At 39.5% G+C, this 14,939-nt stretch overlaps 1 long non-coding RNA gene across 7 annotated transcripts in view; it reads left to right on the top strand.

Moving 5' to 3' along the window:
* The window catches only part of LOC108447991, a 46,888-nt gene continuing 31,949 nt past the window's right edge, over positions 1 to 14,939 (top strand). For all 7 annotated transcript variants that reach the window (XR_001863740.1, XR_001863738.1, XR_001863739.1 and 4 more), the window contains exons 1-2: positions 1 to 40; positions 1,214 to 14,320. This is a non-coding gene — a long non-coding RNA (uncharacterized LOC108447991). The remainder of the gene's footprint in view (positions 41 to 1,213; positions 14,321 to 14,939) is intronic.

Below are 14,939 nucleotides of genomic sequence, written 5' to 3'. Positions count from 1 at the left end.
CCCAGATAGGTTGCGTGGCAGCCACGGCGCGAGCGAATAGGTAAACGCCACTGTGTTAGATGTGCTGTTTGGAGAGGAGAAAAAAAAAATTAAAACATTAAAACATGCGAGGATGCGGTCGTTGGGCCTGGCACAGGGGACTGGGGCTGCACGGGGAGATGGAATAGCCTCCTCTTCCGTGCCTCGCGTGGCGGCGAGATGTAGCCTACCGAAAATGAAGTCCTTACGTAAGGCGGGCTGGCTGGATGGCTGGATACCTGCTGGGTCCTGCATCGCCAGCCGCTGCCCCGCCAGAATTACCTGGGCTTCTCCCTGCCATGCCGCAGCCTGTCACTGCGGGGCCTGTCCTAAAAGCAGACTTCATCCACAGGAGCTCGTACATTTAAGAGCTGCGTAGCATTGTGAAACAAACATAAATCAATTGCATTCCAAACTCCGGAAATTTAACCCATTTCACTTGTTACCAAGCTTACAAGGTTGAGAGGACATTGTATAAATCTACTCTGCTGTCATGCCTTAATAGCATTACGTAAAACATTTCTGCTTGGTTACTGTTTACTGCTTCACACCCTACAAATATTTCTGACTTATTTCTTTCCCGTGTCTACAGCGTGTTAATACGTTGCCTGAATATCCTAAAGATGTCGGCCTGCATACTCAAAAAGCAAATGCATGTGTAAGAACTGTAGGCAAAACACAGAACAGGGCTGAGACTTTTTTTTTTTCAAATTTGATTTCAGTTTCTGGTTCTCCCTACATTTTAGAGTAGGGTGATAAACTTTCTGCTTTGCTGCTTTTCTTCCCCATTCATCATCAAATTAAGAACACAGCTTAAGTCACAGTTTTGTTGGAGAGTGTTTTTTTATAAAATCAGAAATTCCTATGCAACATTGCAACATGAATTATTGCAGGAGAAGCTGCGAATTCTTGCTGAAGAGGCCCCGGTAAAACTAAAAATCAAATGAATGCCTAATCTTTCCCTGACACAAACTTCCCAATTTATCAGAAATCTGAGGTGCCTACCTGTCTACATCTCTGTGATGTGATGAAGTTTGTTTCAAGGTTTCTTTCCCTTTGGAAAAGGGGAGCCTCTAAAAAGAAATCGTTCCCCCCGTCCTCCCCCATGTTTCTGTATCCTCCTTCTCCTTACCTGTTATTTCTCTCAGTGAAAGATGAGGACTGTGAAGCCTTGTTTCCCCTTCTGTTGTTGCAGAACTCCTTGGATGCATCGGAAGTAAGCGCCAGGAGCATTTGGTGATCTCTGTGGGAGGAAGGCACAAGCCACCCAGGCCCTGTTCCCTCCATCTTGAGCCTTCTGTGGTGATTTGCAGCAGCAAGGGAAGTATGAAGCACTGAGGGACAGAAGTCAGTTTTTAAATCTGACTTCACTTCAGCATAAACGACCACGCAAGTTTCAGATCAACAGAGGACCAGGGGTAGAATAGCAGAAGTACTTAAGGTGCCTCTTTTAAAAGTTCTCTTTTGCATATCTAAAGATTAGGGAGCTGTTTAGAAAAGATGGTTATACAAGTGTTTTTATTTACTGTCCTAACAGAAGATGATGATCCACATTATCTTACATGCATCTTGGATGCATCTGTATCAGCCTACCGATTTCAGGGGAGCTGTATTGATTTAAGTTAGTAAAGAAACCCAGTGGAGTTTTAAATAATTGGAATAATATTCTCCCTCTCTTTCAGTCAGATTTGCCCTTCATGTTACTTGTGTTTCATAATCCTCCTAGCTCTCCATTTCGTCATTACAAGGCCAGCATTTCTACTGTAAAAAAAAAAAAAAAAGAGGACCAACCCCCCTTCCCCCCCCCCAAAAAAATGAAGTCTTTTTACAATCTGCTATTTATATCAATGTTTAAATAAATTTAGGGCACAAACTGATCCTGTTTTTTTAATAGGCCTATTTAGTTTCATTTACTTACCCAGGTATTTTTTAGAACCAGAAGCTCTCAGGAAGAGAATGTGTTCGATGCATCAGAACCCTTTAGGGTTTTGATAAAAGACATGATACCATGAGTATCATCTTCACTTCTGTTATTCTTGTTATATAGTAATGACAAGATTGAATCACCATTTTTAGCTATTCTTCAGCAGAACTCGTAATCTATCAATGTGTCAGCTCAACAGCAGTTTTTTCTTCACACTAATGTGAACCAGAAGGTCCAGCTATCACTGATTTTGACAATTTTATTTTATCTGAGATTGCATGTATTGCAGAAGTTTGAAGCAGATGAATTATAGGGCCTATTATATTTTCCTAAAGATGTACAAAACTTAGAAAACATCACCTAAAATATTCCGAACTAATTTGTACCAGATAACATTCCTATGCTTGGTGTTTCATAAGCCTTACGCTAGAAGCACTATTAAATATTCGTGTGATAAATACCAAGAGTAAGATCAAATGTGGGTCCCGTAGTTTTTTGAATGCCTCACATTGCCCTCTCTGTTGTTACATAATGCATCATAAAGAAATACGTGCCTTCATTCTCTTTAAATCACTCTGGCATGGATAGTATTAAGCCTTCCTTCAAGTCCTCGTTATGCAAGTCCTTCCTACTGCTAATAGCTGTCAGCTCTGCATGGTTACTTAAAAAACAAGGTAACTGCAGACTTTTTGTGAAACTCCTTGCATCCCTGGAATTTTCAGTGAGGTAGTTACAGGTGTATTGCTCTCTTTCTCAGCTATAAACTAAATTATTACGAACAAACAGGTTTTCCCCCATTAGAATAAAGTCCCATTCATTCCAGTACATCAAAAGGTAACCTGTTCTTTTGTTTAGTTGCCTCTATAAGCACATTATGAGTATCTGAATGCACTTCAGTGTCAAAACAGTGGAATAGACCAGAATGCAGTAATATTTTGAACGTCTGTTGGAGAATGCAGGCATGTAACTAAGTACTGAAAAAATACATAGCACAGTAAAAAATCCATGACCAATCTAGCAAAGCTATTAGGTAACAAAAAATCCATATGGGCATTAAGTACTATTATTTAAAGTAAAATCTGTGTTATACAGTATAAGCAGCATTCAAGTGAAATGGATGAGACATCTATATAGAACAGAAAGAATAATTTTTTAAAGCTATGATACGACGTTCTGTATTGCTTTACTTGGAAAGTGGAATTTTACTTGTCATTTTGTAAAGGTATAAAATTAACAACAAGCACTTCAGAGAATTAGAAACACTGCCTGATTCGTGGGGGTTTTTTTCCCCTCTGTAAAACACAGAGATCATTGGTGGCAAAAAATCAGGAAAAACCTGTCTATGTTTTCCAGTATCATGTAGATCTTTTCGAGTACCCTGTCCTTTAAGATGGCCTTGGTTTTAAAGAGACTGAAATAGGAATATCTCAAAATCCATCATACCGACCATACATAAAAAAATTTTGCTCTTCCTTTTTACTTGTAGAATATGCAAGTAGTAACCAGGAAAGGAGGGTTTGTTTCATATTTGGTTAGTAGATCTATTAGTTTAACAATGCTTTATTGCATTCCTACATTTTTTTTACCTTTTTGTTGCTTTCGTAAATTTGAGGTACTAGCTTTTATTTCCACTTTCCCACTTCTAATTTTTTTAAAAGGTGCAACTATAATCTGTTCAGATTTTGGTATGGCACATGGAAAAAATATTTTTTTTAATTCCTCTTGCAAGCAGTAGGTTGGTGGGAGGAGGTCTGCACTGTAAAATGGTGTACCTAGGAAATTGTACTTCAGTGGGAGATTAAATAAGAAAGAGCAGGATGGCTGAGACAAGTCATTTGTCACAGATGTTCATGCAGTTCTGGTGTTTAATTTTAAGCTGGATTCATCAAATGTGCTAAGGAGTAATTTCTGTCTGATACGAAGTTCTCATCAAAGGAGACTAAGTGGTTTAAGTTTAAAGCGTGGTTTGAAAATACAAGGAAATGTTACTGGGCTGGTGACAGTTTGATTCGGTAGCCAAAGTGGACACAAGGATGTAAATTGAAGAATGCTATTTTTGGCCTAAAATATATCAGGAAAATACATAATTAATATATTACTGTGGAGCAGTGACTTTACCTACAAGATGGTTTTGTCTATGAAGCACAAAGATTTTACCGCAGGTGTCTGAGTTATGTAGATTATAAAGGGTACCGATACCGTCGGAAAGCAAGCATGAAATGGTGATGTGTGGACCTCAGATATCTGAGCAACATTTACTGACCACTTTTACAGTATTTGGCAAGTTTATAACATAGGTTTAGTATTAGTTTTATTTAGTGAAAATGGAGGAGGTAAGCACTACTGTAATATTGATTTCGGGTTTTTTAGATAGGCCAATTATCATATTTAGCAAAGTACAATATGAATGAGAAGGCCCAAGACTAAGATTACTTTAAAAGGGAGATTTCTTTAAAAATCAATATTGGACTTATTCTTAGTTTTTATTAGTTGCTCTCTCTTTTAATATGATTTTTTCTTTTGTTAAGTTCCATCTCTCTTCCTTCAGAAATACTTCAGAAAATGTGTCCCAGCCCCGAAAGGGAGAAATATAATGGCTACAATTAGCTTCCGTTTACTGGAGCAAAATGATTTTTTCCAAACTGAAATACATGCGTTAATTTGCTAGACTTCCAGCTATTTTTATGTATGGTATTTCTGAGAAGGAGATCGTAATGTCCATTTTAATGCAGCTTACTACAGTGTAGCAGCCGTAATCGAGCGTTTTTCTCTTTGATAGTTAGATATATAGAATTGTCAGGCTGTTTGCTTTTAAGTACCTGAACAGTGAATCGAAAAGAAGTATTTTTGATACGATAACTTTGGCTTTCCAGTCTGTGCTTTCTTTTGAGTTTTCTAGGTAAATGCTGCGCAGATTGATTATCAGAAAAATTGAGGCTTACGTAATGGGGACATACATTTTTCTACTGCCTCCCTTCCCCCATTTAGCTTTCATTTTACTATGAAAAATGAAAAACTTTGGAAAGAAAATTACTATGACATACTGGTTATACACATATTTTCATGGAACTGCGCAGCTAAGCTATTTGTATGTATTTAGTAAAAGAAAACAGCAAGCAAACTATTAAAACCTTGAGACGGCTAAGCTTTAAAATTATAGTAGTCATTAAATACAGCTTTATCTAATATGCTGTACCTAGTTGTGTAGCAATGAGTCTTTTTTCTTTGCATAGGGACTTAGACTACTTCTATGTAGTTTTTATTCAGAGTAAGAAAAATAAGAACGTCGTACCCCATTTTTTTATTCATCGTAAGGCTGATGCTCCTTTGTAAGGGAGTTGGTTTAATACCTGACTTTCAGATCATGAGCAGTGATTGTTGTTGACAAAATATAAGCAAATGAATCAGAACTCTGTCCTGGTAGATAATTACAAATTAAATTAACTAACAAGAATAATATTAAAATTTTATCTAAATATGTTAACATGAGCTCTTACCCATAGGTGGCAGTCATCTTTCACTGTAGCAGGGATGCCAAACTTTTGGTTCGTGGTATTCACGCTTATGCTGAAATAATTTTGATGAGGCATGCATATGGACATAAGAATATACATGTCTGCATTTTGGGAGAGGGGGAAGGAGGTAAAATTAACCATAAAATTATTTAGTAATTACAAGGAATCTGAATTGCTGTGTATAGGCAATAAGACAAGGAATTATCGTATTCTGGAGAAATACTGGAGGTATTTTTAAAACCACAGAAACACATTTTTTATCGATCCATTGCTGACACTCATCAAAACTAAGTAGTGATAATTCAGAAAGCAGTAGTTAGCCCTACAAATTGAGCAGAAAGGCAAGTATCTTGCCAGCCTTAGTGAACACAACCCCATATCGTGCCCATTCCTCCAAAGCACATTTCTCTTTCGTCACCCTTTATCTGTAAATTACAGGAGCACGACAGCAATGATGTTGCCCTGGAAATCCTGGCAATAAGGTCCCTTAAATAATGGGCAAATACAGAAAAAGTGCTCTGGGTGAGGGTGTCCTTTCAGTGATGGAGAGCAAGCAAAACCTGCAGGCTGCTGTGCCATCCTCTGTCTCTTTGCAGGGCTGCCATCGACACCCATGGCAGCACTGTGCAAGGGGAGGACGCTGCCTGCCCGAACAGAGATCTGCTCAGTTTTGCCATCAGCATTTTTAGGGATTTATGTGGTTTATGGGGATTTCCTTTTGCAATACCACTAAGGAGGCACTTGGGTCCACCAAAACTGGAGGGGATAGAAGGACCTAATAAGGCCAGGTCATTTCAGGCTAAAACAAACAGAACTTGTGAAACTGCATGTGTCATAGTGAGATGATAACATTCTTCTGAGAAAAGAAGACCGAAACCTGAAATTCATGAGTAGGTGAAGTCATAGTCCTTTTTTCTATTACAGCTGCACTGGAACTCTTTTCAGTTAACATTAATCTAATATTGTGTCAAGGTAGGCCACTGTACACATTCAGCGGAGGTCAGGAACTAGCATTTTACAAAACAGAAAATTGGAAAAATAGACAATTATGTGTTGCTGTTACAGTGTTTCACTGTGATGCAAGATTAAGGGCTCAGAATTGAGCAGAATGGTGCAGTATTATTAAAACAGAAGGACTAATTCTCCTTATGCAAGAGTCGCAGCAACACACATCATTGTATAAGCCAAAGCAGGCAGTACAATTTCATAGTCACACAGGGTATTTCCACAGACAGACAACCACGACGTGACTAATTAGATATTTGCATATGCATGGCCCCATTTGCTCCCCAGTTGTAATAATTAGGGGTATTGCACTCCACATTAATTTACACTCTTGTGTAACACTACTGAATATAAGATAGTGGGTGGTGATAAACTGGCCGGTGACAAATGTGTAAATTGGATACGTGTTTTGAAAATCAGAGCTTTCATAGCCAGCTTTGTCCTTGACAGAGTGGGCAGCAGGGCTGGAGAAGACCTGCTCTGCTGTGGGGCCCGATCCTCTCTATCGCAGGCAGCTGTGTGGCACTCTTCAACTTAACATGCAGAGACACTGGACTCCATCTTGAAGCTACCCCCGCCATCAGCTTGCCTCTGTTTTTCCATTCCTCTGCATGGTTAAAGATTTCAGATCATGTGTATCTTGACCAGCTGAACCTCTCACATTCTGCAAGGTCTTTGACTTCAGTTTAAAGAGCTTTTCTCTCACCCAATATAAAGTCCGTTCCGGTCTGTCCTCCCTTGAGTTAGAACCTGCTTGGCCTCAGTTCAGCCAAACCAGCTGTGCTGTACCTGTCGTAGAGAACGGTGCTTTTCCCTGACCGTTCTTCTAACCCTCCTTTGCACCTCCACTTCCAGTAAATCTCTTTTAATCTGCGGGGTTAGAAGTAAGCACAGTGCTCCAGATGAGATGTTGCCAGAGCCTCTTATGGTGGCATTAATACCTTCCTATGCCTAGAGCTACCTGCTATCGATATCTCAAAAGACTTGAGGATTGACTGAAACACCCAATTTACCCTTTTTTTATGGATACTGGCAGCAAAACTTCTTCATTCCTAGCTTGTGACCTTGACCTTTGCACTATCGTACTGGTATTGCATGACAAGGGTGTCAAAAGGCTTTTTTATGAAAGGGTGTCATTGCTTTCATCAAAGTCACAGGCTTCCTCTGAATTTCCTGGCATGTCCAGATTTGTTTGGGAATCTCTCCGCTCTGCACGAGTACGGACGTGAGCTGGCACACACACACGACACAGCACAGAGCACTGCAGGTGAGCTAGCTTGGCTCATGAAACAGAGTTGTCTCTAGGATTAGGTTACCTCAGGCACATCCCAGTGTGTTAGCTCAGGTAAGCCTTCCAGAATTTGTACAGCACTTCTGACTCGCTGTCCTGCACTGGCTTCGTTTGACAGCTCTGGGAGCAAGAGACCAAATTCTGAAATATTTTTACAGGATCAACAGAGGAGATGGACTTAGTGTCACATTATATTGTTTCTATTGATCTTATAGGTTAATCTCCAGTTTACAGGTGATGCCCGTGAAATTGAAGGGGAAACAGATGTACAAGACTTGTGTGGTGCTCTTGAATAACATCTAAAAATGAGAATTAATTTTTTTAAAATACAAGAACCTGGAGGATTTTGGTCATTTTATTTGTGGAAGTTAACTAACATTATGACTGTCTCTAATTAAACAAGCAAAAATCTGTTTTCCTTTTTTTTTTTTTTGCCTTCACTTGGAACTTGCTATATGGCAGTTTTATTGTGACATTTTTATATAGCAATTTTATTTGATATGTTTTACTTCTGTGCCTGCAGGACAGCTAAGAAACTTGACCACTTGGTTTCTCTTTATAGTGAAAATACCATACTGAAGAATTTATTCTTAAGTTTGGTATAGGCCAGGGTACTGAGTCAAGCTCATCATGTAAAATGACTCTCATGCCCATTGTTATACAATATTCCAGCCCCATTTTGGGCAGGCACTACCCCAGCTTGTATCCTCAGTTGATCATTCCTAGTTTAAGGTAGTCAGTGACAATAACTAGAAGGACCTGTCTGAGATCATTCTTTAAGGAAGCCCACTATCAACTTTCTTCTAGCTTGAGACTTTCCAAACTACTTTGCAAGCTTTTATTCATACTAAGAGTTAATTTAGCAACTGCTGTCTTCCGCAGTTTATTTTTTTTTTCAAGTAGCATACTAACAAATGTTTTCCTGAAATCCAGTCAGATTAGGTCAACTCACTTCCTTGATGTAGATAGTAGGGTTTGGTGGGTTTTTGTAAATGTCTGGCTAGTGTGCCATAACCTATTATTAGGAAAGCTTTGTAGTGTTTTTCTTATTTTCTATTTACCCAATTTTATCCCACGCTTCCTTGCATCCAAATTCTTGATGGGCAGTCCCAATTGTTCCTTCTGTTAAACTCTCATTACTTCTGAAATCTTAGTTGAGGTGACTGCTCTTGTGCTTGGATTCAAGGACCAAGTTTCCCACACAGAAATTAAGAAGCCCAGAACAAAACTTAAGTTTTTTGGCCATTTCACCTCCATCTAAAGGAGTCACAGAGAAGCTCACTCACAGAGATAGTAGTGAAACATGGATTTTCTTGGAGTCTTCAGCACATAGCTGAGAAGACCATAGACATAAGAGCCTCTAAATCCTGCAATTTACTCCTCCAGGACTTTCACGCTTCACTTCTAGTCCAGCCCAGGGCTGATCATATCTTGGAGGTTTTATAAAGTCTTAAAAAGCACGTGAACATACCTAAACAACTTGGTCATGGTTGCTACAAGTTAAAAAGCATCCTTTAAAAACCTGAAATTATACCCAAATGAAGAAATCAGAAAAGAACATTCATCTGGCCTGTTACATATATAACCCCCCTATTAACTGTATCAGAAAAGTACTTTGAAGAAAACCAGCATGACAGGGGAAGAAGCAGGCAGCTCTTGCAAAGAGAGGGGATGCCTCACAAATCCCTGTCTATGGGGTGGGGAGATCTGGTCGACACACTTAAAAGGAATTAAAGACATTTGACACCTTTTAGCAGAGGCTCTCAAAAACGTTAAGCTGCATGGGCAAAGAGGCAGCTTCTCACGTGGACAATGATCACATGAAAGAAAGGAAGCAAAGGTCAGAAACAAATGGTCACTTTTTGTGGTGATGGGAGTTGAGTAACAGAGCCCCTCCACCAGCATGTTCAGAAATGTTGTGTGAAGGAGCAAGAACAAAAGTTGCAGAGATTAATGTGAGCATGAAGGGAGGATGAGGGAAGAGGCCATGAAGCTGAGTGACTGAGCAAGAAAACAGCAGGTGAGCTTTGCTGTGGATAAATGCCCTGTGAGACACAGGGGGTCTTGGCTGGCTCCGACCCCTCCAGAGCAGCATCATGGGGCTCTAATAAATGCTGCCACAAAAACATCAATGCACAGCTTGGCAGTGGTTCAAAAAGCAAGCAAAATGTTAGGAATTGCAAAGAAAGGGACAGGGAACAAAGTTCTTAAAAAAAATAAAATCTCCTTATTATGGTGCTACGTGAAACTCTTCTACCACTTTCCAAGTGTTGCACATGTTTCTTTGGTCTGTCTGCCTTTAGCGTAAAGGCATGGCAACGCGTGTGTTTAAAAAACATTGCAAAATCAAAGCTAGGAAGCCAATATCAGACAAACAAAACCCACTGCACTAAAGGAAAACAGCAGTTTGCTTCGGAGGCTTCTCCCCCACCTTCAGAAAAGCCAAATGGAAAAGTATCCAACATAAGAGGAGATAGCTATGGCACTACTGGAATGCTAAGGGGTGATGAGAGTAAGTATGTAGAATAGTCTGGTCATAGTTTGACCCTCATTTGCACCTTTCTTCCCCTCTTCTATCCTCACAGATCAAATCTACTAATAATGGTAAAGCAGTTGTTCAATGTCATGCTAAAAATCATTGATAAGCAAGAGAGAGCATTGGATCCATTAACCTGTAGTTGGACAGGAAGGGCATAGTTCTTTGGAGGGCTTTTGTTCTCAGTCTTCAACAGCCTTCCCTGTCACTGTTGCTGAGGGACACGAGGAAAACTGTAGGTGAGGAGAAGCAGGGTTGGATGCACTTGGCAGCTCCTCCACAAGGTATGGAGGGTGATTGCAGGAACTGGTGTTAAGCCAAAGGTTCTGCCATATGCATGATGGATAGTAACATTTTTCACTGCTGTAAGGCAGCAGCAAATATTTTTAAGTGTGGTGATCAATTTTGTTGTCTACCATCTAATTGAACATCAGTAAATATGTTATTAAGATAGTGTGCTTGACAGTGTGCTCTTTTGCAATCAAGGCCAAGATGTAGCCAGATACTCATCTTAATCTCTTGAGACACATTTCTAATGAATTTTTACAGTGCCCAGAGGTAAGGTCCCTGGTCTGAAGTGGGACACCTGGATGCTAAAAGCAAATTATAATTAATAATATATTGTTTATGATGTCAGAGTGTCATCTAAAGACAGTGGTAAAACCTTGTATAGGCTACTGCTGGAATCCTGTTAATAAAATTGCTTACTTTAAATCACTCCCAGGGCGTAAGATAGGATGTTCCTTTGTTGACAGTACTTTTTCTTGAATATTTATATTTATGGTCTATCAAGGAACCACCCAGTACTGAGAGAAGCAGTATTTTGAAATAACTCCATTGTATTGCAATGTCTTTGTTATCATTCTGTCCTGTGAAGATATGGATAAACTTCCTTTCTGCTTACCAGAAATATGGCAGAAGGTTGAGGCTCTGTACCCACTGCAAAATGCAGGTAGGGAGGAAAGCTATACCTTCTTAAGATAAGTATATACTGTCTCCTTGATTACTCAGTCTACTATGAGTAATCAGTCCTCATTTCTACAATGGCAACTTCTTGATCTTCTTTTTTCTGCTGCACTGGAGAAACATTTTAACTCCAGTTTTTTGGAATAAAATTTATAAATTTTACTCAAAAAGTGTACTGAATTCTACCATATACGAAATTAAATCATTGCAGTGATTGCTGCAGAAATGGATTCTAGTTCTGATTTAAATTCACATTTCTAGTCAACATAATTTTACTGCAAGAGGATTTTGTTTTCCTTTTACCCCTAGGTTTTCTTATTATTTTTGAACCATTGAGAGAGGAAGGATAGAATCCTAGATCCATTGCAGTGCTGGAAAATATGCAGAGAACTACACTGAAATGAGAGCTCAAGGTGTTTAGAGCTCAAACAAAAGCAATTTGGGTACTGTAGTTGGTTTTGAGCAGTCTTCTCAACATTTTAGTTCCAAAAACTACAGAACCAATTAAAAAAAAAAAAAATCAATTTATCACCTTGTGCAGTAGCCACAAATGATTTCAGTAATAGTAATAATAAAGACTGAACCATGAATTTTAGTGGTCTGCTTTTTTTTTTTTTCAATTATATACTTTTTTACCGTTGTTAGTTGACTCTTACATGTGTGAAAGTGTATGTTTGTTTTAGTTTGGGATGCACTGTGGTATTGCTTCTGAAAAAAAATAGGTGCAACAGTTTTGCAGGCAATTATCTAATATTTCACAATCTCGAAACAGCTCCTGGATGGCAGACCTGAATTAGAAGACATAAAAATTGCCTTCATTAAGGTATTTATCAGAAAGACTGAAGTAACATATGATGGAATAATTTTTAGCAAATCCTTATTACCAGATATGAAGTAAATTTTCCATTAATTAATTAGTACAGTCTTTGGACATTCATCCTTGATCTATAGATTATAGATTTTTAGGAGACAGCACAATGTGAAACCTTTATTGTTGTAATCACATAAATCACACTAAAAGGCAATAACACGGCAGAGAAACCCCACAGCTGTAATCAAGGTGGTAACAGGACAAGTTCTATCTGAGCTGGGAACACCCAGAAGAGCACATCTTCTGTGCCATAAGTGCAGGCAGAGGTCAAATGCATAAAAGCAGTTGCTGAACTAAAGCACACAGACCTCCTAAAAAAATGGGGTGATCACCTATCATAGAATCATAGAATGGGTCAGGGTGAAAAGGACCTTAGATAGTATCTAGTTCCAGCCTCCCTAGCTTCCAGGCTATGCCACCATCCTTCCCAGAAGGCTCTCTCAGAAGTTGTCCACTGTCACCAAGCAAGCTAGCAGCAGAGCAGGACTCTTGTCCCCCCAGCCCTGTCCCACCAGCCAGGAGCAGATTGAGTGCCTGGTGCTTTTGCCCAGGTGAGGGTGGGTGAGCACAATACAACTTCAAACTGAGCAGTGCAAGCTGTAAGAAAAGCACATGTGATGTCCCTGTTCTGTCACCCTAATGAAACTCGCAACTGCAAAATCTGGAGGCCTGATTTGAACCTTTTTAACCCTGGGGCATGGCCATAGAGATAAAAGCACAGAGTGGCAGAGTATAGTAATCTTCAGGATGTGTGGCATCATTATATTCAGACGCTGTATAAGTCTGATACAATAGCTCCTACTGCATCTTATTTGAACTTGAACTATACCTTATTTAGGGCAGAGAAACATTTTCAAAATTGCCTGGACATCATAGAATTTTTTAAAGGTATAATTTTCAGCTTTTCCATTGATCTTTTTTTTTTTCAAGTCTCTAGTCCACTTTCATCTATTTGACTGCGTCATAGGGATAGCTGTATTTGCCTGCTAGCGTGAAATGCTGGAGGGTCCTTCAATTTTTGTAGTTTCAGATTGTGGTTTATCTTGCCAAAAAATCTGGGTATGGGGATGAATACAAATGTATCTTGTTCATCATATTTGCCTTCTGCTCAGGGATACAAGGAAGCTTTCACTGGATGCAGAACATACTGTATTAATTTCTTAGATTTGGTTTTGCATGTGGTACAAGTATTTGTTTTGCTGGATTCTCAAAACTTCTGGAGAAAAGAAAAGCAATGTTTCCATGTAAATGTCTTTCCAGAAAACAAGCAAACAAACTGAAGAGCCAAGATCTCCATCGCGGCGCCGCTCAGCTGACCTCAGCCACTTTGCACGAGGAGGGAGCGTAGCCTGTATCTGCTGTAGCTGTATCACTGCAGATGAAAAGCAAAGGCAGTATTTCCTCCTACCAGGGTTTTGTCAGAAAGGGAGGTCTGCTTTCTGTACACACACTAGCAGTGCCTGAGGGATGGGGCAAGTTTTATTTCCTGGTGACATGTATGAAACGCCCTTTAAGTGCAAGAAAATCGGGTAAGTTTGGAAGAAAAAAGACTAAGAGTAAAGCAGGGAGTATTAACTACAAATGAAGGGGACGGTCCTTAAGAGGATCATTTTCTGCTCTTAAATCTGGTGCCCGTATTAAAATTTCTCCCAGCAGCATGTGCATGACTGATACTTATTCAGCTGATAGCGCAAAGCAACAGTGACCCTGGCACCAATGCCGAGGCAATATTTACAAAAGGATGAACTATTTTCGAACAATGTCTTCAATGTACTAAGCACAAACAAGCTTTTCTTCAGCATCAGGCATGCATGTTGTCTCGTTCCAACGATTTTGTTCATGTACAAATGTATTCATTGTGGACAATGCAAGGAAAATGTCATTCTCCATTTATATCCCAGTTTCCCTTTGTCCTCTTTACAGTATCTTGGGGCAGTGATGCAGAGCAGAGTCTTGTTCTAAACTCCTGCTATTTTCCTCTCCATCTTCTTCCGAAGCACTCACAGAAGCAGAGCCTCAGTGAGTTAAAAGGCTCCCTACAGCAGATTTTTTTTTTCTTTTGAGACACAAAAATCGGTCTCTCTCCCTCCACTTCCCAGCAGAGAAGATCTAAGTCCTGCCTCTTGCTCCATCACTCAGAGCGCATAATGGTCTTGGCAGCAGAGGATGTGGTGGTAGCAGCATTTTGAGCCATGTAAGTGGGTGCACCTGGCACAGCAGTGTGAATAAGCAATGTTAAGGCAATTCTCTCCCAGCAATATATGAAACCATCCACTTCATGAACAGCCTCTCTGTGATAAAGGCTGCCTTTCTGTTGACTTGGATAAGTTCCCCAGTATGATCAAAACAGAATAATGGAGGACTTTGAAAGAAGGGCCCTTGTACAGAAAATAATTAATCTTGCAGCAGAGGGGCAGGGAGAAAGATTTAGTGACACTTGAAAACAAAAAACAAATCCCCAAGTCCTAGGACTAAACTAAAAAGTGCAAGTGCAGGCTCACACTGTGTTTTCATTGTAGAACAAATTGTCTGTCCTGAAAGCATCATTCTTGGGCAGGTTGGACACCATTTCAGGTAGGAATTGGGAACATTATTTTAAAGGGCATTTCAGGGAAATTCTATTTTGCCTTTCAAGCATCATCTGATTTTCTTCAAGGTGGAAATGTCCCCTGCTCTCAACTGCGGCATTCCACTCTGGTAAGCTTCACTTTATTGGTAAAATGATATGCATTGTCTTAGTACTATAATCACATCTTTACAAAAAGTCAAGTGATAAAACTCCTTACTTCTACAATGAAAATAATTTAAATTGA

Source organism: Corvus brachyrhynchos, unplaced genomic scaffold (genome assembly GCF_000691975.1).
Source record: "Corvus brachyrhynchos isolate BGI_N302 unplaced genomic scaffold, ASM69197v1 scaffold14, whole genome shotgun sequence".
NCBI classification, from domain to species: domain Eukaryota; kingdom Metazoa; phylum Chordata; class Aves; order Passeriformes; family Corvidae; genus Corvus; species Corvus brachyrhynchos.
The sequence above is the reverse complement of the archived record's forward strand: the minus strand, read 5'-3'. Positions and strand labels throughout refer to the sequence as shown.